Here is a 24,951-nt window from a genome sequence, read left to right as displayed (position 1 = left end):
TCACCAGGTGCGGTGCAAAACCCTTAAGTGAGACGACGCTTCGAGGGTGCGAAATGACTCGGACCGACTCGTTACTGCACGCCACGTGGGTGTTTAAGTGATATTTTAAGACATTTTAATGGTTTAATGGCAGAGTGTGTTTCATCATAATTGTGCACCCCTCGTTTCTGCTTTTTTCCAATCCAACCGACTTGGCCTATGAGTGAGGTGGGCACAGTCGGGAAATGGGCGCCGAAGCACATGAAGAAATAATAATTTAAGCGTGATTGTACAAGCGTGAACGATTAAAACAATCTGCGTAATGAAAATGGTGGGATTCTCATGTAAGGCAACCGCAAAATTACGCAACATATTTCTGGATTATCACATCTAGATGGTGGCATCCTCTAGGGGATTAATCTGAAGCTCGTACCAATTAAAATGAAACCGCAGTCGGGAAGATGCGGAACTATAAATGGAAGCTTCCTTCATACGGTTCCGTCCACCGGGATGCAAAAATCGTGCAATATCTCATTAGAAAATGCATCCACCATCTTATGGCCGATGGTGGGCTGATTTTCCATTGAAATTTGTATCAGTTCTTACATGCGAAATGTATCTGCACCTCATTGGATTGGGCTTTCCCGTGGGTAATGGTTATTATAGCAAGCTAAGGGTTGCGGTTGAACGAAACACATTAAAAGCATCACCTCGGGCCACCCATTTCCCCTTATTCGCAACCGCTTAAGGTCACTGGGGTTATGCTGGGGTTTCCCGTGCGGTTGCTGACGGGCTTAGGTGAGGGTTCAATTTTCAGCAAAACAAATAATTTACCTTTGTTTATGGTTTCCCTCCAACCGCGCTGGGCGTTGGAGCCGTAGCAATCCATTCGAAAGGACCTAACTTTCGGTCTCACGAGCGCTCGAGTCGCTAAGCGAGGATATCTATCTGTTTATTAGAAAATGTATCTGGCAAACGAACGGCGATATGTGCACTGTTTCTGCATATAAATTAAGTTCGTCGCTACGGAAACACGAGCGTACGGGCGCGCTGTGTGCTGTTAGGCGCCTGGCACCACCGAGCATGCATTTCGGTACGGCAGAAAAAGAAAGTCATTCTTTTCCGGTTGTGCATGCTGGGAATATAGATATCGTCATGTAATGTTCACGTGGAAAATTGCGGAGTAAAAAAGAATGGAAAAGGCCAACCGTATATACAGTTAAGGACAAGTTTAAGCAACACACACACTGTCATCAAATTACGTAATTGTTTTTGAATGATTTTCAGTTGGCTAACATAATTTGTTTGGTTATTATCGTAAATGCGATAATTACTGTTGTATTCATATTGATTTGAACCGTTTTCGGATGAGAATACACGTGTCTGATGCGCAAATGTTGTTATAAAATATATGTTGTTTTACGCATTGCATACCTTTAGGCGTTTTGCATGTGAAACCTGCGTTATAAAATTACCTTTTTCATGGCGAATTTCCCAGCTTCCTATTGTTTGATTTTCTTTTAAAATTCTGATTAGAAATAAGTATTCTAATAGCCAAACATTTTAAAGAAATATATTTTATGTGCGCATTGCATGATTTTAGGTGACTTTAAAAAATGTGTATCGATAATTTAACTACGTAATTACGGTTGGAGTATCACAGTTTTATTGTTTAAATTTCCTCCAAAAAATTCGTTTCAGAATAATGAAAGTTAAATAGTTGTGTGCAACACTGTTTGACACTAACTGTAGAATGAAAAGAAGTGAATAATATTTTTTTGGCACGTTCACACTATCCACTTTGTAAAATGGTTCATTTGACTGGGAAGCACATTTGTACGTGTGCGTGTGTGTGTGTGTGTGTGTGTGAACAGTGGTTAGCTTTGTCGCCATGCCCGTCGGTCGACCTGCAGTGAGATACATGATCTCATAAACACACCAACGTACACCACCGAACGGCACACGTTGTCGAACCGAAAATGGAGTGTTTCTTGGGAAAGTATGACCCACCACGATAGGGAAACCCCCTGCCAACCATTCGCCATAATTGCAATTGCAACGCCGTTGAAAAATGGCATCGCACTGCACGGTGTACGATTTAATTTCGATTGCAAAACAGTGCAGCGCAGCGTAGAGGGAAATTATGATAGTACCCCGTTTTATGGGCGTGTGCCGGTACGTGCGCCTGGCCGTGCATTTCTCGGCTGTTGGGAACAGGACCGAGGCAACGGGAGGCTCGCTCGGTCGAATTCAAAACGAGAACCCAGAGATCCCTGGCGGCCATTAGCGGGTTCATGGTTTGTTGCGAAGAAAGTTCCCTCCCTTTCTAGCACAAAAAATAAACGAATGAAGATTCTGTGCTGCTACCCCCCGCATGGTTAGTTTTAATTACCAACACGCAAATTTATACGCCTTTGCCCGGATGTAAAAGTATTAATTGTGCAACTGGCTTTTACCCCCGCAATCCGCAAGACGATGAAGTTGCTGCACGGCTGGAGTTCGATTTCGCTTCGAGCTGAACGAAAAGTTTCGTGCTGTTTACGTATTCCGGATCGCTGCTCACGGGGTTCTGGCAGTGTTTGTGTGGCGTAATTTAACTTTTGCGTAGCCGATTTACGATCCGCTCGGTGGATATGTCGGGGGTTGCTTTCGGGTTGCAGCGATCGTATCAATACTGGGACTAATCTGTATAGATATTGCTGTTGGCAAAACAATTTAATTAAGTCACAGAAATAAGCATCAAGTAGGCGAAGAAATGACCTCATTCGATGAAGATCGTTAGTTTTTAACAACTCGTACTAGAACGTTGTAGAATGAGATGTGTTTAGATGTATTTTAATACCCGTTTTTATTACGAAACTTGGTAGTAAATGAGGAGAAGTTGTTTCATTTACTATTACTTTAAAGGTTTATTTTACGATTGTGCAGCTTATGTACTGCGGTGAACGAACAGCTTTAAATAACAAAATGTTTTCCTCGAAACTGCTCATTCTCCGCAAACGATTGTTGATTGATGTTTGTACTTAGTCAAATGCTAATCAACTTCATTCAAACGTTGAAGAAAGTAATGGACAATATTAATCCTACCACGATGGTACGTAATATTTATTGACAGAACCTATTACCCATCATCTATCACCATGATTCACGGTCCCGCACAAAACGGAGGTAGGCGTCCTTCGTATTGAGTTGGCTGATTTTAACACAACCGTTCCTTTAAATAACTCCTCAATCCCAGCGTTTATTTTCGTCAAGCAGATCTGTGGAAATTGCCATTTTTCAGCAACAAATGATATCCATTGTTGCGGGTTGCTCACTTTGCGAACTCGAAAAGAAGGTTCAAATCTCCCCAAGGATGGCTAATCGTAAATCAAATCTTGTGCTCCATTACGTTTGCAGCTTAAGTGTGGAAGGGCAAACCAAAATACAAAAAACGGAAGGGAAATCGCAATGAACAGCTCAGTTCGGTTTCGGCGGAAGAAAGAAATGAGCAAGCCGGTATAAATGTGAAAGCAACAATCTTCTGCGACTGCTTTGATTTGTTCGACGTTCGCGGTTGAGTGTTTTCTGGGGCTTTCTTCCTTTCTCGCCGAGTTCTCGAAAAAGTTCTGTTCCGGCCGTGTGTGGGGGACAAAACGGGAATTAAGAAATGGAGGCGTCGGGTTTGCTGACAATTTCAATCAACCCTTCCATTTAAACTCGAGAAACCCTCCGAGCGCTAACAAATTGATTTCCAATTTGTTTCGTTCGCTCGTGTTCCTCGTTACCCCCGCGCACGGAGCGGGCGGAAAACGCCGGAAAGTATGCAATCGAGATATTCGTGGAATAAAAAGCGGGACGTAAAAACATCTGTTCAAAACGAAAAATCTTCCCCTGCAGCATGCTGCGTGAGTCGTGTGTTGTTGCTGTTCTTTTCTCTCCTGCCGATTGAGGAGCGGCGAATGATTTGGTTGAGATGGTTGTTGCAAAATTTTCCAACCATTGATCACCCAATACCATAAACTGTGCGCCGTTGCCATTGCGCTGAAGCACGGGCGGAAGCAAGGGAAAGATTTATGCACTGCTTCCGGGCACAACAAACATAGCAACCGAAACGCGCATAACACATCATCAGCGTAAGCGTAAGATCCGGCGAAGAGTTGAAAAGTTTCGCACGGGTTGGTAATCTTATCGATAAATATATCCCTTGCCCGGGTGGTGGCAAGTGTGTGGTTTATACGTTCGTAGGAAATTGCAAAGTTTGTCGGATCGGCATTTTAAGCGATGATTTGCATCCGTTTTCAATTTTTAACCTGCAGTGCCGTGTGTTCAGATTCCTCCCTCACGGCGAGCTGCTGCTGCCAGCAGTGGCCAAAGGTAATATTTAAAATTCATTCTGATGACAACTTCCACCTCATTTCCCGTGGTTGTTTATAGCGCAAGATTGCACGACACCATAACGCGAAGACTAACCAGCTTTCCCGCGCGAGGATGAGATTAAGGGCGGGAAGACAACAGACAGCAAAACAACCCACCGGCAAACCATCTGTCAGGGGTGATTGTCGTTAAGCCAACCAAATGCGGCGCTGGTATGCTTCCGGTTTAAAAAAAAACACACGAAGTTGTTTGCACCTTCGCGACGAGTGGCATCCTGTTGGCGGAAGCGTGGTTCGAGCGAGTTGGGTAGAAGACATTGAACCAGTAGGACAGATTTTCATCCGATTTCCGGAGGTTGGATATTGCCCCGAAGGAACATGCGTGAGGGATTTGTGTTCTAAGGTGGCAGCTGACGATAGAATGATTCTGATTGGTTAAGAGTTCGCCAGCGGAAAATATTTTTCTTGCAAGGAAATTTTCTCAATGATTACAGAGAGGAAGAAAGGAAAATGGCGTCTTTTAGACTGATGTATGCAAATTCGTAAACTTTTTGGTCCGAAAAAGTATTCCTATTATCAACAGTCCCTCAATGAAATAGTTTAAGTAATATCTTATCTTAGATTAAGTATAATTATATTCGAAATTACCAGAAAGTAAATCCCTAAGGATAAGTAGTTCGCATGACAGCTGTTACGGTTTATATGTAGGGAATGAATCACCCTGTCCTTGGTGACAGTTGAGGCGTTAGCTGGCAACACGGTTGTCAGGAGGAGCTAGCGAGGATAGCAGTCAGTCTGTTTCGGGAACTGTCCGATGTTGGATGCAAATAGATTAAAGGAACTTGCATTTTTTTGAATACCCGTTCCTGCATATATAATAGTAGTATATATGCCATAGTAGTAGTAGTAGTAGTTTTCTTTATTGAATAGAGATATCAGTATACATTGAAATTAGTTGATAAGTTTACAATGGGTTCGCCTGCGCTTTCCTCATTATATTGGAATTTTGTATTCTACTAAGGTTTGCTGATCAGATTTTATGTTTTCCCTTAGAGGAGACTGGAATTCGGGTGGGAAAATATTGCAAAACCCACCTCAGGACAAGAGAAAAAAAAATTATTATTTTTAGAGAGACAATAGCTTACAAAGAAAGAAGAGAAATAAAATAGATTGAAACCTAGACCTAATCTTAATAATCTATACAGTGATAAAGGTGGGCTTTGGGATATGATAGAAGTTTGTGGGTAGGGTGGGAGAATGTTGGAGAATTAGTAATACCAGAAGAACATATGGGTTGAGGATGTCAAAAATGTGGTTTTTGGGTTGTTATTAGTTTTTGAAATGTATTTGGAGTTCAATTTCAATATAAATGTATCAAGGACTTCGATATTACAAATTTTATGTATCTGAGTAGTTCTACTCCAGGGTGGGTGGTTTAAGAAAGCTTTTAAGAATTTATTTTGGATTCTTTGCACTTTTGTTTTGTGAGATTTAGCACACGAGCTCCAAACTGGTGATCCATAGGTTATTACGGGTCGGATTGGGGAAGTATATAAAAGAAGTTTATTTTTTAGGTTTAATTTTGAATTTATATTTAAAAAACAGTATAGGCTTCGGTATAGTTTCTCGCATCTTATTATAAGGTTTTCAATATGTGCAAGCCTACTTTATAACAAACGTTTTTTTGTTTTAATCAGGCCTAAGCCTACCATTTTCGGCATTCTTTGATTTTATTTACCTCTAGCCGGATAGACAGTTCTGCGCAAGGAGGATTGAACCATGCGCCGTGACCAATACATCTTTCACTCGGAATATAACGTATCTAAATGGTGTAAATTTTGCTCAATTTGTTGCGTTGCAGGTTGTTCGTAAATTGGCATCCATTATCTTTTTCAAAAGCTTTCAAAGCTGTCACCTGTGTTATGAACTCACTAACGGATTCTTTCATAACGTGTGTGGATTGATTTATTTTAACATCAATTTACATCCATACTACCTAATGCAATCAATTTTACTTAATTAGCTAATGGCAAGATGGCAGGATATTGAAAACTACCATATGTGCCATTTTATAAATATCATAATGCAAAGATACGTGTATTGCGGCACGGGAAATAATCATTAGACCGTTAACATAGCTCTTCGCACTATCATCGCCATTGTTGGTAGTGAGCAACCTTTTTAAAAAATTAAAACTTAGCTACTTGAAGCACAACAAAAACCCTATTGCCAATGCCGCTACGAAACCAATCATTGCTGCCAAGACTCGCTGTCTACCACGAACGTTAAACTTTTGATTGACTATCCCTGTCTAATTAGCGGCTGGACATTTCAATTTAGTTTGCCACCTCCCTTTCTTCCACCCACTAAACAACCCCAGTGCCCGTGCTGCTGTAACGCGCGTGAGCTTTGCCATCTGCATTCGCTCTAAACGATCGTGATGGCGTTCGCATCCGGTGGTTCACATCCGTGCTAGCGAACAAATGCAATGAGGATGATGAACTTTTCCTTTTGCGTATGAAGTTATTTTGCTGGTATGGCAAAGCGGGGGTGGTAAGTGAGAGAAAGTTATACATTTCCCACTGCAACAGAGTGCTGTGCACCGTCGGTAACTGTTATTATTATTATTATTGGTTGAAGTTTCCCGGGCTTTACACCGGTTCGGAATCAGGATCCACCGATACACGATGCAACTTTACCGCGAGGATCTCATTTTCTCACCTCCTCTCACTCAGTCATAACCGACGCTCACCGATTGGCTTAGATTTGCAAAAAAAAGGTGCCGAGTAGTAGCAAAAGTTTTTGCATCCGGAAGTGTCGATCGTCAAGTTGCATGTCCATGTTCCTCGGTAACACGGAGCCACCACTTGGCATCCCATCGTTGGCTGAGTGAATTTTCATCGCGAATTTATCTCGATTTCGAAATGGGGCCAAATAGCCGGCAAGTAAAAGTTGGCCCACGGGAGTTGAGGGCACTCATTTGCCATTTTGTGGAATGCCCATGGATGCACGCAGAAACAATGGAGCAAGTTGGTGGGGTTAGTGTGGTGGCTAGTTAGGATTTTATTCCGGCTCTCCCGCTAACCGAACGCGAACGTGCGATGGTGGGAACCATGGGGGGAAAAAGTGGCCAGCAGTTAGCGTCTATAGCAAACTAATTCTCGTTTCTGCATTTTTTCTGCATGAGTTCGTTTTTAGTTCCCCGCCCCTGCTTCGATGGAGAGCAGTGGGAACTCAAGAAAACTAATCCTAGTTGTTGCGGATGTGGCGAAGAGGAGATGTGTTTTATTTAATTTATATTTCATCAGGGGATTATGGAGATGTACCAAAATGGCAAATGCTAAATAAGGCAATTTGTATTTATGAGCCAGGAACGGCACGGCATGGCACGGTCGGCATGGGTTTGGAAAAACGCTTGTTTCCGATTGTTTCCTCTAGCCGTACTTATGCATAAATGGTAGTGGGCAGTGTGGTGCAAGGACGTGCTTGTTGCAAGTTCAACTGCACTCAACGGACCGATCACATGGAAAAAAGGCGTTTGTCAGTGAGAGGTGAATAGAATTGTTTAGCACCAGGGCCGGTCAACTAGTGAGAGAATAAAGTAAATTTTCCTAAAGGCATTTTTTCTTTGCTCCGAGTAAATACCTGGACAATGCGTTCTTTAATGGCTGCCAGAATATTAAGGAGCTTATGTAGTGTTTATGCTGAAGCTTTAACTTAACCGCTGACGATCGAGTGCCATTGTCTGTTAATCCATCATTCGGCGACATAAATGCCATCACTCTATCTCAATGGTTTAAAAGGACCGGGAAGGACTTTACGGGCTGGGTTGTACGGTGTCATTCTCATAGCTGATATTGTAACTTTGAAAACAATTACTACTTATTCATGATCCCGTGTTTCGGTTGATCACCACTGGTTTAATGCAGCATAGAACCTGTATGATGACGAGCCTTTCACACCCATTCGGGGCAAGTGCTTGGGAATGGAAAATAAATAAAACTTGTCCGACGGGATATTCATAAACGTCATACCCTGTTGCCCATTCGGCCACACTGCCCAATGGGGACGATGGGGGCGGGTGGCTAGTGTCCCAACAGAAGAATTTTTCTTTTCCGTTTCCCATCACCGTCATCGGTAGATTAGCAGTGGCACGAGCATGTCCAGCTCACCATCACAGACGGCACAGTTCGGCATCAATCCACCCATCCACGGTCACGCTGGGCGTTGAAAAGGACCGGAATGCGCTGTACAACTCCCCGAGAAACTAGTTTCAAATTCAATTTACTACTATTTCCTTCCTTCTTCCGGTTTTTTCCGGTTGCAGTTTTGCGTTGCCCCGAAACGGGTGCCCCGGGAGAAAACTTTTTCCGCCCAGCTTTCCGGATGCCCGAAAAGCGCTCACCTTAAACGTTCAGTTTTGGGGTATTGTTTTGCGTTTCGGTTGTCGGAATGGGGAGTTATTATTGAAATTTGCATTATTTTCCATTTGCGAGCGGGTAAGTTTTATGGTTCGGTTGGCTCATGTTTTCTTGTTGCTTGAAGTTCTCACGCCACAGTAAGAGAAGTATGTGAGGGGGGTAATCGTGAAGGAGCAAGAGCGGGGTTGTTTTTGGACTAAATTGTTGCTTCCTTGGGTGAGGTACGAATGCAGAATTACTGAAGTTTCGTACTGTTTCGTCACGCTCGGTTACGACACTTGAATTCGTCAGTAAATTTTGACAGTTTTGGTCTAACAAATAAGCTTTCATTTTATTGAGCTTTGGTTATACTTTTGTTATATTATTATGATAAATTATTTGGAAGTTCATCCCTATATGCAGATCCTGAAAATTCTAACCTTCCTCCATTGAGAGTTTGGGTTTTTTTTTCACAACAAATAGCATTTAAAAGTTAGGAACTCAACTTTCCAAATTAACTGTACTCTTTTCAGGAAGGGTTCACAAAACTCTCAACATAATGGGGCACCGAAATGTTACCCTCATTTGAGGTAGATTAAGGTTTGAGAGTGATTTCTTATCCTCCTTTCAAATAAAGATGTGTTTGTAGGGGTGTATGCGAGGGTTTTGGGCTTTCACCTTTAATGCGTTGCCGACGCCTCGCGTCCAAGCGTTCGCTGTATCCACCATAAGGCCCCAGACGGATGGTTGGATATGTTTTTCCTTTGTCTACGGTCGCAACCCGAAAGAAGTGTTACTAGAAATTGCTTTTATCCCAGCTTCATCGATTCATGGTCCGGCGTAGACGAATGTTTCTTTTTCTTTGTGTTGGATCGGTTCAGGGAAAACCCACGCTCATCGAACAGTTGACCGTGAGGTGAGTTTATTTTTGGGATGAAGGTAGACCTAAATCGGATGGAACGGCAGCAGGCAGTGGAGGCGCATTGTCTTGGTTCGCAAAGGCTTTTCTTCAGTCGGTTTTATAAGACGGACGGCTTCTTAAAGCTGGCTTGTGCTTCGGCTTGTAGCTCGAGCCCCATTGTGGTAAGGAAAGTGTGAAACTCGACGGGAAGCGGCATCGAAATGCTGACGTTTGTTTACACTCACATTATTCTTCGTTAATAAAATGTCAATCATTTCCCAACTCCTTCCATCCCGCACCGCACCAATGCGTTCGCATTCGGCCCAGTGTGGATCCGTTCCAGTAGGCTTGATTGAAGCGTCTAATGGAATCCTGTAAGACGTCCGCAGGCAGCCCGGGGCACATCCGGTGTGCGGGAATGTAATGGTAGATTCCTTGAACAACCAATCTGATATTGCGGAGTCCGATATCTCGAAGACATACGCCAAAGGTGACATCGAATTGCCATCATGGTGCGTTGTGCTTGTGTCTTGAGCTGATTAAAAGGAGGACGGATCGTTCGGTGTTGGGCAAGCGTCTTGTTAGGCTTAGGGGGCTAGACGGATAAGTGGCGTTGTGGGAGAGCCATGGAAAAGGAAAAGTGGACTATCTTCAACGCTCCATAAGCCCAATAAGCAACCCGTGACGGGTAGAGAACGGAATTCGACCACAGACTATTGAGGCAAGAAGGTGACTGGAAGCTCTCAGTTGTTTGTTTACGTTCCTACTCGATGGAATTAAATCATTTACATTGGCTGTGCAGTAATTTTGAAGCAGAACCTTGAAGGAATCTTGACGTTTAATACGCAATTGTGAAACGCCGTTGTGAAACGAAAGAAGAAAGGCCAGCAAGAGATGTATAAATTGCAGCAAGGAAAGGCTGGCCACTTATATCCGCACGTCCACACAGATAACAACAGATCAGCCCGGTGCGTGTAAAAGCTTTCGACTGTAAAACATCGGATTGTCGGTCCGTGGTCACGCGCGCGCGTCTAAGCTGCACATAAATTGCATACTTTCAGGCGCACAGGGTCTCGCATAAAAAGGGGTAAAGGGGATTGTTTTTAACCATTTGTGCAAGCAGCAAAACATGTGCAGCGAATGTTTTTTTGCGCTTTTTGCCCATTGAGTCTGACCCTTTCCTATTTCTTGTTTCACGGGTGGGAAAATTCTAAAGTGCAAGAAGAGTTTTCTTTCCCGGCTCAACGCTTCGTCGGATGACGGGCCGTGTTGGGGTGGGGTTTAGGGAAGCTTATGGATGGATTTGTTTTTACCGGAAACTAGACGAACCGATGGCGATGTGTTGCTTGCACTCGGTGCTCCCCGGTTCCCTTTGGTTTCGGATGTTTTCTAGAGAGCGTAATCGATAGTACAAAAACATTTCCGTCTAGGGAAATGGAAAAACGATGTTTTTGCGACGGGTTTTGCGTAGTGTAGTACTTTCAAATTCCCTTACAATAATAACGTTTGACGATGTAGAATTGAGTGCCAGGCATAGAAACCTTGGATTAGAGAAGAAAATTATCGAGTGAATGTATATTGTTAAGCAACAAGAAAGGGAACCTTTTGGATTAACCTTAAGAATGCAATGTATTGAATTTGCATTCCAATGTTAAGCTCTTTATATATGGAAAACTATGTATGATATTTTTTAAAAAAGGAAATGAGTAGGTTTTTAAACAAACATGCTAAGCATATTTGGGAGTGAATTGTTAAACTAATCTGGTTGAAGAACTCCATATATTTTGTAAATTAAGTGTAATTCCCTGAATAAAGATAAAATTACACGAAGTAGGATGGCAGAATAGTATATTGAAGTATTTTTAACTTGTTTAGATAACAAATTACTTAAAACGAAAGGATTATATTTCAATATCTTAGCAACCCGGGCAAAAAGTTCGTGCACCACACAAGCTCCATGGCAACACGAAGCTGCACAGTAAATGTTTACCATTTCAACAATACAACTATAGCAAGCCGCTCACCTTCCCATCAATGATCGTTCGTTCCGGCAGAAGCACATAATGTCCTACGGCGTTGCGTTACTCTTATGCAGAAGTTTGACTACCGGTAAAACCGGTGCTTGCCATGTGCGCCCACACAGGCACAAACACGCGCACATGCAATGTCCCACACTTCACGAGCCTTGTCGATGAGGCGTAAAAGTCGTCAAAGTCGTGATCCTTATTGAAGCCGGGCATTAGCGTCACGTCGCGGTGTGGCACCCAACGGCACCCAACGTACGGAATCAGGGGGGAGGTTTTGTTGTTGACGAAAGTGCTGAAAAGTACCGCGCAGGGTAAACAAAGTGCTTAGAATGGGGACCAACGCAGCTTGGCGTTGGTGTGTTTCGTCCGTTTTTCGGATGAGGTGGGTTCGGAGAAGCAGAAAACTTTACGGGGGGAGGCAAAACTTTCGGTGCTCTCCGGTTGGGCGATGGTTGAGAGCATTGTTGCCATTACTTTGAAGCCGGTGGGGAGCGTATGGGTGTTGTTTGGAAATTATGACTTAAGCTGCACTCGATCGCTCCTTCCAGGCGTGCTGTAAGAAGGGACTTGCTTCTTTTTGAATGAGTTTTGTACACTAATTACTGACAATGTGTTGAAGCAGGAACACTACGGTTGTATAAGTTTTCCGCGTTAGCGTTTCATGAGTGCGACATATGGAGACAGTGGCAGTTGAACATTTGAATGAAGAAGATCAAAATAAAACACTTAAATAAACGGAATAAAGATTGCCTTTCTGTTTATCGAAATGGTAGATAATTTATGTTTGCTTTACATGTTTACGATAAGAATAGATTGAAATATTTATAAGTTACACACCTATTTAATACAATATTTTAGGGCGAATGAATACCATTTGTTTGTTTCTATTTTTAAGTACCCATTACAATGTTTTGTGTCGCTCGATGTAAGGCAGATCAAACATTTAATTTATACCAGAGTAATCCATTCGGCACTCCACAAACGATCCAGCTACGCACCAACAAAGGCAGCTAAATTCATTGCCATTGTCATCCGTCATCCTTTGCGGTTTCGCATTTGTTTGGTCGTGTCTTCGAAAGCGAAACCTGATGCCTCCTGGTGCCCGCATCGTTGCCAATGTTGTTGATGGCATTTAAAATTTATCATACATTCCCGAGGTGGTTTTCCTGGTGCCCGAAATCGTGCCCCCGTTCAACGGTGGACCATCGCACCGTTGTTGTCATCGTCGTCGTCGTCGTTCTATTTCGAGCCCCATTCCAAAAGGGGCGACATGTCCGGAAGTGTCGGTGGGTTTTAAACCCATTGCACAAACCCCCGTTTGCGCACTCGACGGATGGTAATGAAAATAAATATTTATCACCAGCCACGGTTTAGCATTGCCGTGAAATATGACATGCCGTGGCCGTGGCAGGCGGAAGTGAACGAGGTTAAGCTTTCGGTTTTGTAAGAGCCGTCCGGTCGTTGCCGGCCAGGTATGGCTGTTAGGGCCATTCCGAATCGGGTCGTATTTTCATCAGCGTGTGCTCAGCTAAGGAAAGGGGCGGCAGCAGGTTGATGGTTTCCCGATTGCGCGTTTGCTGCCTGCTGGGAAGTGATGGGATGGGGCCAGCCCGTTAGTGTCCTTTCCCTATCTTCAGATCAATTGTTTCACTCCGTGCGGCAGCGTGTGGATAGTGCGGGGAAATCTTTTTGTTTGCTTAAGAGCTTGACTGATGCTAAAAATTAAATTTTATATCCTTACGTCAACGCTAGCGCTGCGTTGCCTCGCTGAGTTCTCTCGTTCCACCAAAGACCAGGCGTCTCCATTATGCGAAGGGGTTTTTCCTAGTTTTAGATTTTTAGATGAGCCTAACCGAACAATGCCCGTTGGTTGGGCTTGGAAGCAGAACATCTGAACGAGGAAATGGAGAAGGCACCAAACGACGACAGCCTCATTGCTTAGAGACCACACAGGCCTCCCACTGTGAGGATGTAAGCCTCGAGTTGAACAGTATCCACCCAACCCTACTGGGGATGGGGATGCCGAATGGGGTGCACCAAACGGGCATGACGGGCGGAGCGTAAAGTAGTTCTCTTTAATAATAAATATGATAATTTAATGATTATTTTATGACCCGAGGAAAATTTGCATACAAACGAGATAGTGGGCTCGGCGATAATAACAATAATAATAACAATAATGGCAATCAAAACCGAATTAAGCTGAGGAGTGTTCTGGGGGGTGGGTGGGGGTTGTCCGAGTGGGCGAACGGGTTGGTTTGTGGCACATCACTTGAATGTCACTTTCATATGATTGAGGCATCGGTTTCGGTCAGTGTGGTGCGGAAAGGAGTGCCCGGAAATAGAGCCCGAGCATGACTCGATGATACCATCAAACGGAATCTTCAAACCGTAGCTGTATGCAAGCGTTTTGCCTTGAAATGGCGTTCGAAAGATATGATTTTCATGCTCTGTTTCTGACGCCTAATGACGTCGTTCCGGGTGTCTATCTGGATGAAACGTTTTGTCGGTTGCAGGTTGCACCGGCCGTTTGTCGGCCGGGGTGCACTTTAAACCGATGGCACCGTTTAATGGGAATGTTTATGGTACGGGTGGCTGCATTAAATTGCCGTGTACGGGCCCCTGTATGGTGATTGCCGGTGAAGCCGGCACTGGCTGCGAACAGCAGGACCGTTTAGAAGATTTGGCCGTGAAGGTACTTTGGGAGGTCGTTTTTGCCGAGACTATTCGTGGAAGGACCCATTAGGATGGCATGGATTGCTTGGATCCCTTTGTTTTGAGCAGCTGTTGTTGTGTTGAAGTGCTCGACAGTAGCTTTCTTCGTGTATTATTTATAACAAAGTATCGATGCTTATATGTTTTGATGACAGTTAAGCGAAACAAAAATCCTCCATTTTGTAAGGTGGTTGTCGAACAAGAATATTACGACGTCACTTCCTTTGTTTGTACCGCAAGTTACACGAGCATCTAGATAATATCAGTCGATTCACCTGCTTTGTGCATCGCCAAATACCAGATTAATACAATCCAATCGATTCCAATAAATTCCACATGATCAATCGCTTGCCGCTCATTGGCCAAAACGGCACAAAAGATGCTCGCATTCCGTAACACTCATTCCCACCATCAATAAGATCAATCAAATGCCACTTAAAACATTACCTGATCCGTTCAATGGGCGTTCAAAGGTTTGCAAACACGTGCATCGCTAATCCGGAGCAGCGCCGGGTTCTGGGAAATTCCTGCCAATCATAGCCATGGAGGTTGGTCGGCTCCCAGCACAACTTCCCCCTTACAAACGCGGCACCATAAAAACCCGATCGAGGTGTGTTGGAATTTACTAGCAGAGAGAAAGAGAGAGAGAGAGAAAGAGAGAGTTGGGAAATTTTGTGCCTGATCAAAGATTTTCATGGGTGGAAATGTTGCACCACCGGGAGGCGAACTGGGGTTTCTCGGTGGTGGTGTTCACAATCAACATACAATTTGCTTTTTCACTTCCCGGCACGGTACGGTTCGCGCACGCATCGGTGAGCGGAGGGAGGAGATTTTCCATTTCTTTGTGTAAACTTGGCAGTTCCATTGTTACCGTCTGTTCCGGTGCGGTTCGAGCAGAGGTGCATTCGTGCACGCGCTTCACTCACTGGATTGTGCCGTGTCGTGTAACGACGTAACGAGCACATTTGCCTGAGACAATGCAGCATCATCGTACGAGAGGAAAACTAACTTCCGATTAGGATCGTTAAATTTAGCGCCCAATTCTGGTTGCTGGTCGGGTGGCAAAATCGACTCTTCACAAGTCTCAAGTTTGTAATCACCATCAACGCTCGGCCTGGAACCCGGCATCTCGACCCATCCATTGGAATCACACGGAACTTTCGGGGCCGGTTGAGTTGGCACTTCTCGGCAGAAGTTTTCATTCACCCCATTGTATCCGATTGGAGATTGGGTCTCGAATTGCTGCCCATTTTCCGAATGCGGGGTTGGTGGTTTGTAAATGTACACAAATATTTGCATAAAATATTTTCACATTCTCGTATTTAACTTTCTGTCTACCTTGAAGCGTTTTGGGCATTTGGGACGAATTTTCCAACACATACACATGCAGGCAAACGGAAGCTAGAAGTTGCATCGTAAGGAGTAACCATCGGTGTAAAGCCGTTCCCAGTCCTCACTCCGGCCAAAGACTCGGTGTGGTAGCAGCTAGAGTGGCAACAAAATCTGTGACCATCTGGCACTAGCTCGGCAGGTTTTCGGTGATGGATTAGCACGGTGATGACGGTGGCTACTCAGACGTGTATCAATCACTCGCACACGGTTCGGGGTCGATTTACGGGGTGCATTCGGCTTCAATAAATCAACTACCAGACGGAATTGGGGTTGAGATCAAACGGAGAAGCAACACAAAAAAAAAAAACAGGGTACATCGATTGGGTACTGTACCTTTGTGAGCGTGAAGGTAAACAGGCGTTTTGATTGGTTTGGGGTTGGGTCTTCTGTCTGGCTTCAGGAAGTTGTTGAGTCATTGATTGTTTGTGGAAGTAAGTAACGTACGTCTGAACAAGCAGGTTCGTTAGGTGAGCGCAAGGATATGGGGACTGATGTGATAACGAGCTAGACACGAGAATAGTCGGTATCGGTTGCATATTTAAAGTTGTTTCGTTTTAGTGAATCCCTGAAAAAAAAAACTTCAGAACATTAAAGGCACGTGGTCCTGCTTAAGTCATCATTTTTGTATTCCGCCTAAAAGTATGCAAGCGCATATCAAATTTAATTCAATAAGCGAAGATGACATGATCCTGTATGATCCTGGAGTAGATAAAATCCTACACGATCGTAACGATGGTTGAATGTTTAAATATATTAAAGATTAATTTCGTAGTTTTATTTGAGAAAGGTTATGAGAAGGTTAGAAAACCCGTTCTATGGATCTTTTCATAACGGAGTGCCTCCATTTAATCCTTTTGTTTGCTGCTCTTTTATACCGTTTCAATCCGATATAAACACAACCCATTTGACACCTCCAATGTTTGACAAACGCCAGTCCAATTAATGCACACAAAGTGCAATAACAGACGCATTGCATCAATCGTAAAAAAAAAAATCAACCCTTTTAACAACATGCACGGAATGAGTGAAAGCCGATGTGTGAGAATGTTTCGCAAATAATTAGCTTTGACAGTGGACGGGGAAGCAATCTACTGCACGTGCGAAGTTGGTATAGCACAAAGATTACGTGACTGCTTTTAATGGGGGAAGTTGTCAAATTAATTTTCTCCTCCATTCACTGTCCGTCCTGTCGTTATCTTTTAAACCTTACGGATGAGCTGATTGTACTGTCGAGTGGTGGCGAACATTGTATGAGTTGCATGGGGTTGCATTGAAGGTTGATCCGTAGGCCTGGACCTTTCCAGCGTTCAATCTTTGTCTCTCGGTTAATTGTGGTCGGGAAACGTGTGGCTTTCCACTGCATCATGATAAATGGCAAGGGTGTTACTCTGCTCTTGTAACGTTCAATGCACTGTCAAATATGAAGGCGAAGGTTTAACCGAGGGTGTCAATTTATTATTGACATAATAAGATCATTAATACGATTGGGGATGCGGTTTTGCAAACACCTTTCTTGCATTTGTTTCCACCCAGACAGCGATGGGCGGATGGGGTCACGTTGATTTCTTATTCACGTCCTACCAGGAGCACACACGTGCACCCCAACTGTATCCAATGCAGGGATGCAAGCAATGAATTTCATTATCATTTTAATGATGCACCACCATTCGTTTCGAGCCGATTGGCGTGGCATTTGTTTACTGCAACCGGCATACCGTTGTTGCAGGCATCCGTTGATTGCATTGCCTGTTGGAACCACGGCACGGTACGGTCACACAGATTGCTAATTAAGGTACGGTTCTTGTGGTGAAAATTGTACATGATGGTTGTTGGTGCTGTTTTATTTTTCCTTCGCTCATTGCAATCATACTTCTCTTGAATTGATTACGCGTGCGCGTTCGGTTCTTTTTCTTTATCACCTTTTTGCTGGGTATCGTACGCAGGTATCGTTAATCATTTGCTCGGTCGATTATGCAATGCAAACGTATGCTGATGATGATTATCACGGGTCAACAGAACAGGACGGCGGAAAATGTTGGGGCGATGAAAAATCGGGAAATGACGCAGATGAGATGATAATTTGGCTATTTAATGAGAATTAAATATTACACAAATATTTAACAGTTTAGAAGGGTTTAAACCCTCGCGAAATCAATGAAAATGTCCACTGATTGGGATTTCCCATTATGCATCGATCCAACGATTGACGTATTGCGGTGTGTCATAAACATATTTTTAATTCTTCTCAAAAGTATTGTGGAATGAGGATCAGATTTAATTTGATCACTTTCAATTCTCACACGCCTTTAATTCCAAACAAACATAAAGTTTCAACCTGTTTATGATGACTGGCTTTTGCACAATTGTTCGTTCTTAGCAAAAAAGCATAATGGTAGAACGTTTGTGAACACACAAGCAGCTGTTGTTTGGTCGTTTTGTGCCAAACAAACCTTCAACTTGTCGCTTCCATTGCACGACGCGCACCATAAACATGCACAATCTTCAGCGCAATTATGCAGTCACATAGACAAAGGCATGCATTCGGCTGCACTACTTATAAACGCACACATTTAGCGCGCGAGCAAGTCCTACTGTGGCCTACTGTGTCTCAATTTTCTTGCAACCCTTAATCGCTCTGCCACTGACAACAATGTACGCACACAACATATGAAATTAAATAAAATCATATGGATCGTTTCATCACCAGTTCCGTGACTCGAACGTCACTTGCCGTGGAAAAGCTGCAAGCGTGCGGGTTTTGTGCTGTCCCGAGCTATCCCTTCTGCAACCGGTGGTTGCCAAGCGTGTTGACGTATCCTTCGAGACGAACAGCCCTGCGTGAACGTCCGGGTTTTGTGCCAAGAATAAAACTAAAATCCAATTAAAGCCACCACTGTATCTTCTTAATTATAGTTTATTATGTGGGTGCTTCGCAAGCGACGAACCTTCCCGTCCTCGCACGATGGCCTCTGGGAAGTGGGTCAACGATGGCCGACAGTGGGTTGGTGGGTCGCCTTTCGCACAAGCACAAGCACAGCGCACTATTGTCCGCTACCGCTACCGCTGGCACAGGAAAATGGACACAGCTTTTTGTCTTGAGGATAAGCGAGGAATTAAATTTCACGTTGCATACATTCCGGCGTTAGTGCATGTGTTGCAAAGCGAGCTTGGCTGTGTGTGTGTGGGCACCATACCGACGATAAATAACGACGACAATCATCGTCTCAATATTGCCCTTTTGGCTTAACACCGGATCACTTCCATCCGGTTGGTCGTTGGGCCGGGCACGTACCGTGTTGAGACATGTGGTTTTGCTGGGCTTCCCGTTGCTTTCTTCCCTGTACCTGCTTGCTTCTTGCATGATTTCGCAAGGATATTCAATTTATAAAGCTTATAAATGTTTTATAACCTTATGACTATTTCATTATAAGCCTGCTTCCATATCGCGAAGCGTGTGAAGCATCGTACGTCTTGCGATTTCGGTGCTTTGGCGGTGTGACTCTAGTGCAAGTTCGGCGAAGCAAGCAAGCCCAAGGTTCGTTAATTGATGCGAGGCTACACGAAAGGAAAACAATATACTTCAGCACCACCACCACGGCCAGGATCAGCATCGTACCGCCGTCCGTGACAGAGTGTCTTTATACAGCGATCATAAAGCCCGAAATGTGTCACATTCGCTCTCTTCGTCCCGCTATTGTTTCTCTCGAGCTTACGGGCGTATTAATTTCATTGCAGACGCTCGAGCTGCTCCGTTCATCCGTTTTTACCCGCCAGCCATCGTCATCTTTCGGCTAGCGTTTAACGTTTGTCGACGCTTTTTCTTCAAGCTGCCAGCGCGTGAGCTCAACTCTCGAGAGGATGATAGCCGTTGGCAATTTTCTATGCTTTCACCCGCACCCACCCGGTGGGTGGGATCGGTTGTCTTTTGCATAGAGTGAGAGTGGGAAGAGTCCGGAAATACATGACGTCGCATCGGTGGACGAGTGCCGGTTTCGGTCCATTAAAACAATAGTCCGTGTCTTGAGGCTCTCCAGGGGATGAGGCGGGTGAAGAAGCAGGATAGCTCATAACCGATATCAGCGACAACAGAGATAATGATGAGCTTTGATAATGAACAACACTGATGCTTGTGATGGGTGAGCGAAGGAGTACCGTTTGGGTGGGCAATGGCGAAGACATTGCTTGATGATGACAATCACGTCAACGAAAGGAAAGCGCTTCGAGTACCGTACCGAGCTCCGTCGCCGGGAAGCGTTGTGGTTTGTTTTTCGAGCAATGGCAGAGTGGGTGGCAGAGATGAATGGAAAATAAAGATGATTTCTATTTTCCGTACTTTTTCTTGTCCACTGTTCGTCTTGTTCGTGTTGCTTTTTGATAGGTGAAGGTTATTGGAGAAACCTCACGGTGGAATAATTACGCTTCGAGCTTACCTTGATGTTTGTTTGCTGTGTGAAAGCTGATGATGATGATGATGATGATGAGATGCTACCGGAAAGATAATTAAGCGAATGAAAATAAATCATTGTAACGATTAGATGCGCGTGCAATAAAGTAGTTTGTTGAGGAGTTTTTGGATACGACATTGTGGACGTGTCGTTTTAAGCTCGTTGTTGTCAGCATGCAATTAATGGGACCAGATTTACGAATGGACAAAAGTGAACCTGCAGTTTCGCATCTAACGGTGTGCATAATAATAACATTCAGAACATATTCTAGAAAGTTTTCTTGCGATGAACGATGAAATAATTACGCCTAGAATTATGCTACTCAAAAGACAAACTGCGCCTATTATTATTTTATAGCAACACATTATGGCAAAAAGAGGAAATCAACTTTAACGTCGTTTTTACAATTTTGCCTTGGAAAAAGCATCATGGTTAAAAGGTTTATTATGAAGTTGCTTTCTTACTCTTAATCTTAATCTTACTCCACGCTATGCAGCCCAGCATACATTCTACATTCTTCAAGATGCTGCTTAAATCCTGTAAAAAATGGAACACTCATTACATTCCAATTAGTTACCATTAAATGGCAATAAAAGGTACCATTCTTTGGCGAGCAACACCGAAACAAAACATTGAAATTGGAATTTCTTCACAATGCGTCAAATTTTCCCTGTCGTCATAGTTGCCGCCAACTGTGATGATTTTGCTTTGGGCGCAAAAAAAATTCCTTCGCTTAAAAAGGCGCTCGAGAGAGGCAGATAAAACGAGGAACAAGTCAAATGAGCTCGTCGCGGCTTAAACGATGTTGTCGCATATCCCTGAGCCATACGGTGCCGTTGCCCAGACAGCCACATTCTCCGGATTTGGATCATTAAAGGCAAATGATGAACAGCCGGCAACAGTGAGCCAGCTTGCCACCGCCGACTGTATTTTGTGTGTGTGTATCGTGGAAAAAGGCCCAACCGGACCCGATAGAAAGGAAGCTTCCCGAGGAAGAAAAGGAAACGGATAATAAAAGTTGGCAAAGCACGGTGTCCTGGTGGAAGACAGCAACCGGAAGTTATTTCGTTTTCGGTTCGGTCCAACTCGCTGCAAGGAGCGATGGAGAGGGCGCATAGTTTCGCATAGGCCAGTAGTAGTGGTCGACATTCCGTTTTACGGTGCGTATTCCGATTCCGGGCGGAAATAAACCGGAAAATGTCATCAACTCCACCCAGCTGGTGGAGGGTGCTTGTGTGGGGTGGAATGTGTCGGGAGCATTAAGGTCTGTTGTAGAAACCATCACGATAGTGAAGCTTTTCATCGTACTGCAGGAGAAAGCACAATGCAGGAAACGATGGAACCGCCCGGAGACGGTGAGCAAACGAGAAAATTGGAAAACAATTTTAATAAAGTGCTCCGTAAATCATCCTTTGACCACTGCATAGCCAGTGACAGCGTGGCACAGCTTTGTTGGTCAAGACGATTCGGCAGCAGCGGAAGAATTCCGTCGGAAAACTAGCGCACTATTGGCTAACGCGTGATGTTTGTGGGATTTTTTTTCGTACAACCTTACTGTTGCTGGAATAATGGCGGCAAGATCCATCTTACTACGGTGCAGCAATTTCCGTAATCTGAAATAACTTTCGTCGCCAAGGAATGTCTGTTTTGTCACAGGCCTCTGAAGGGAATGGAACGCCAACTCACGGTAGAAATCGTTTGAAAGTTTACAGTGCCTGTAGTACCAAGCCTGTCGCGATCCGGAAGTTGTTCCGTATTTGTGAAACAATGTTGGTCCCAAATGCAGCATTTAGATCTATTGAACCTTTTTTGCGAAGCGGACGCTTTTCCAAATTGAAGATATTTTAATTACTTTTATGTTAGAAAAACTCAAGAGTTGTACATTAATGTTCAGAAGTTGTTGAAGGTGTTTTAAATTACACAACCAGCCCAAATTTATGCAACACGCTGCACAATTTTCCTGTCAACATCCTTGCTTTTAAGTATTAGACCGTATTAGAAGTATAAATGTAAAAATCGTACTGTTTTGAGAGTCACTGTTTTAAGAAAATAGACGAGAAACTAAAAACTGTAAGATTCAGTAAGGAATAGGCTTTGGAACCGCGTACGCAGAAAACAAACGTCCCGGGGTAAAAGTTTTCTGACATTTGCTGGCATTTCTGATTACGTTGATTTGGAGATGTTGGGAAATTTGTTTTCCCCTCTGCTCAGCAAAAAACTTATCAAACAAATCGGAACGCAACTGCAACCGTCAGCCGGTGGGAAAGAGAAATTCCTTCGCCTGTTTCTTCTCCCTCAACTGACACAATCTATGCCTTGCAAATTCTGCACATGCATAGAACGGTTCCTGGGATCCAATACTATGCCTTAACGTGGAATGTTGAGTGATATAAGTTAGGATTGAATAATGGTTCCGCGTGACATTTTGATAGGAATAGCCAGCGAGCTAGAGAAAGCTTTTAAGCTTGAATACCCTTTTGCTTTAAGTTCTTTCCTTGTTTCTTTAGGTGCGAAATTTCAGTTTGTTGACAATATGTCGCTACTACATGGTTTAGGCTTTACTCGGGTTGCTAACCTAATCATCCAGCAGATAGATTCTAAAGAATTCAGTTTGCCCTTGGAATATGGTGGTGTAACTGTTAGAAAATGCCTTTCTACCCACCCGAAAGCAAGAAGTTTTGGATTAAATGTTGGGATGCTTTTCGTTCGGGGTTTGGAGATCGAAAACCAACCCATTCTTAACCTCGCTTTGCTACTACTACTACTATGCTCTATTAATCAAAAAGTCAAGGATTTGGGGATGGCTTCACGGACAATTACCATTGATTCTGGCGCCGAGCGAGTAAATGTAGCATTTTCAACGCGGATTCCATCGGGCTGGTGGAGAAGTGAATAATTAAGTTTTGGTGGCTACGTTCCGCATCCAGAGTGTCCGTGGTTGACATTCCGGTTTTGGGGCAGCTGAAAGGATCGACCTTAAATAAGCTGTCATCGAGACAAGAAGTTAAAAGCGTTAAGAAAGTACAATCCTTTTCAGGCTGTTTTCAATAAGGAAAGTTTTAAATTTCAATCTCCGGAAGTTGATTTTTAGTTTTATTTCTTCTAAGAAGGTTTTCTTTCAAATCCAACCAGGAATTTGTGTCGTATTTTAGGAAGCTTTTCAATGCTGTGTATCTTAAGACAAGAAGTGGAGCACTACGAGAAAAAATGAAGAGATATTTCCTGTACGAGAGAAACGTTTGGCAAGCAATTGATTCAAAATATTTGTCTTTTTAAGAAGACATGAAGATTGGTGTCTTTCTCGTCATAAGTGTTAGTCTTCAGCTCACACAATTTTGAGGAACAATTTGCAACGGTGAATATTGCGTTAAACTTCAACCAGTGCGACGCGTACGGCCTTAATTGTAGACGTTTTCCGTTCAAACACCACCACTGACAGCTGTCACTCGTGAGAGCCAATCACCTCGATGCAGAAGCACCGGAGCATCAATTAGCAACACCGGCTTACACATCTGATAAACGTAATTACACTCTAAACACCGTCACCGATCTATGATGGCTTCCGTGTCGATGTGGATCAGGTCCGGTACCGTGGTCCGGTACGAAAGAACGTTTGGTTTCATTAGCAACGAAATCAACCATCCGGTCCCATGATCGAGCTCCTGCTCCGGCACGTGTTGGCCGGGGTCTCGTTTCGCTAGCAGACGGACGTAGGAAAAATCTAATTCCTTTCAATCGACATTCCTGTTCCACTGGCACTGGCTGCTCGGTCTTGTCAGTCATACCAAGCACAATTAATTCCTTTCCAGCTACTCTGCGCGCGAACGCTTTAAATCATCCGGTACGGTTCGTTCTGGTGATGCTGGCGTCTCCTTCTCGGAGCAAGGCGGATGGAAAGATGGTCGGAAAAATGTCACACGCATTGCATGATGAAGCCGAGTTCGTGTCCCCGGTTGCTGCCCGGGTGTTGATGAAGCCGGGTAAAACGGTGTCACTGTTCAGACAGTTGTGGAGCGAGAGAGGGAGAGAGGACACACGCTCTGTCATTTGAACGATGGCACCAGCGCGTTCCGAAATTCACAACACGTTCTCCGGAGGGAGGACGGAAATGATTAAAAAACGAAATTAAAATCTGTTTTCCTTTCCCGTTCCGGTCCCGGAGGGTAGCAGTCCGGGTGGTCCGGGAGTGGTAGGTAAAATATTGAAGGATGTGTCAAGAAAGGCCTCGGACGTCGTTTGAGCCCGAAAAGCGCCCAAAGGGACCAAGCCCACCAAGTCTCGTAGCGTACCGAGCGTTCGCACACACACGCACACGATCTATCATCGATTGTAGGTCTCTACCCAACAGGGACATCCAGTCTCGTTTGCGTGCCAACCATTTCTCATCGAAGCAAACCTTGAGGGGGTGGAGTTTGTGTTGGGGCCCTAGCCCTAACAGGGTCGCCAGGAGGACCTGCGGAACGGCAATGCGAATTCGAACACGAATGCGAAATCATCATCAACATCGGTTCCGAGGGGTGTGTGTGTGTCCGGGGTGTCCTTTATCAAAATCATCACCATCTGTCTGATGTGCGTTCTGTCCGTGATGATGCGAACACTGGGAACGGATAACTCCCTTAAGAACTGTGAAAACTACATATGCATAGAAATTGGATGTTGGACGTAGCCGTGGCAGTCTGGCAATGTACTGGGGGCTGGTTTGGGGCTCGAAGCAAAAAGAAAAGCCACCGCATCTTT

This window comes from Anopheles moucheti, chromosome 2, assembly GCF_943734755.1.
Source record: "Anopheles moucheti chromosome 2, idAnoMoucSN_F20_07, whole genome shotgun sequence".
Lineage (NCBI taxonomy): Eukaryota > Metazoa > Arthropoda > Insecta > Diptera > Culicidae > Anopheles > Anopheles moucheti.
The sequence above is the reverse complement of the archived record's forward strand: the minus strand, read 5'-3'. Positions refer to the sequence as shown.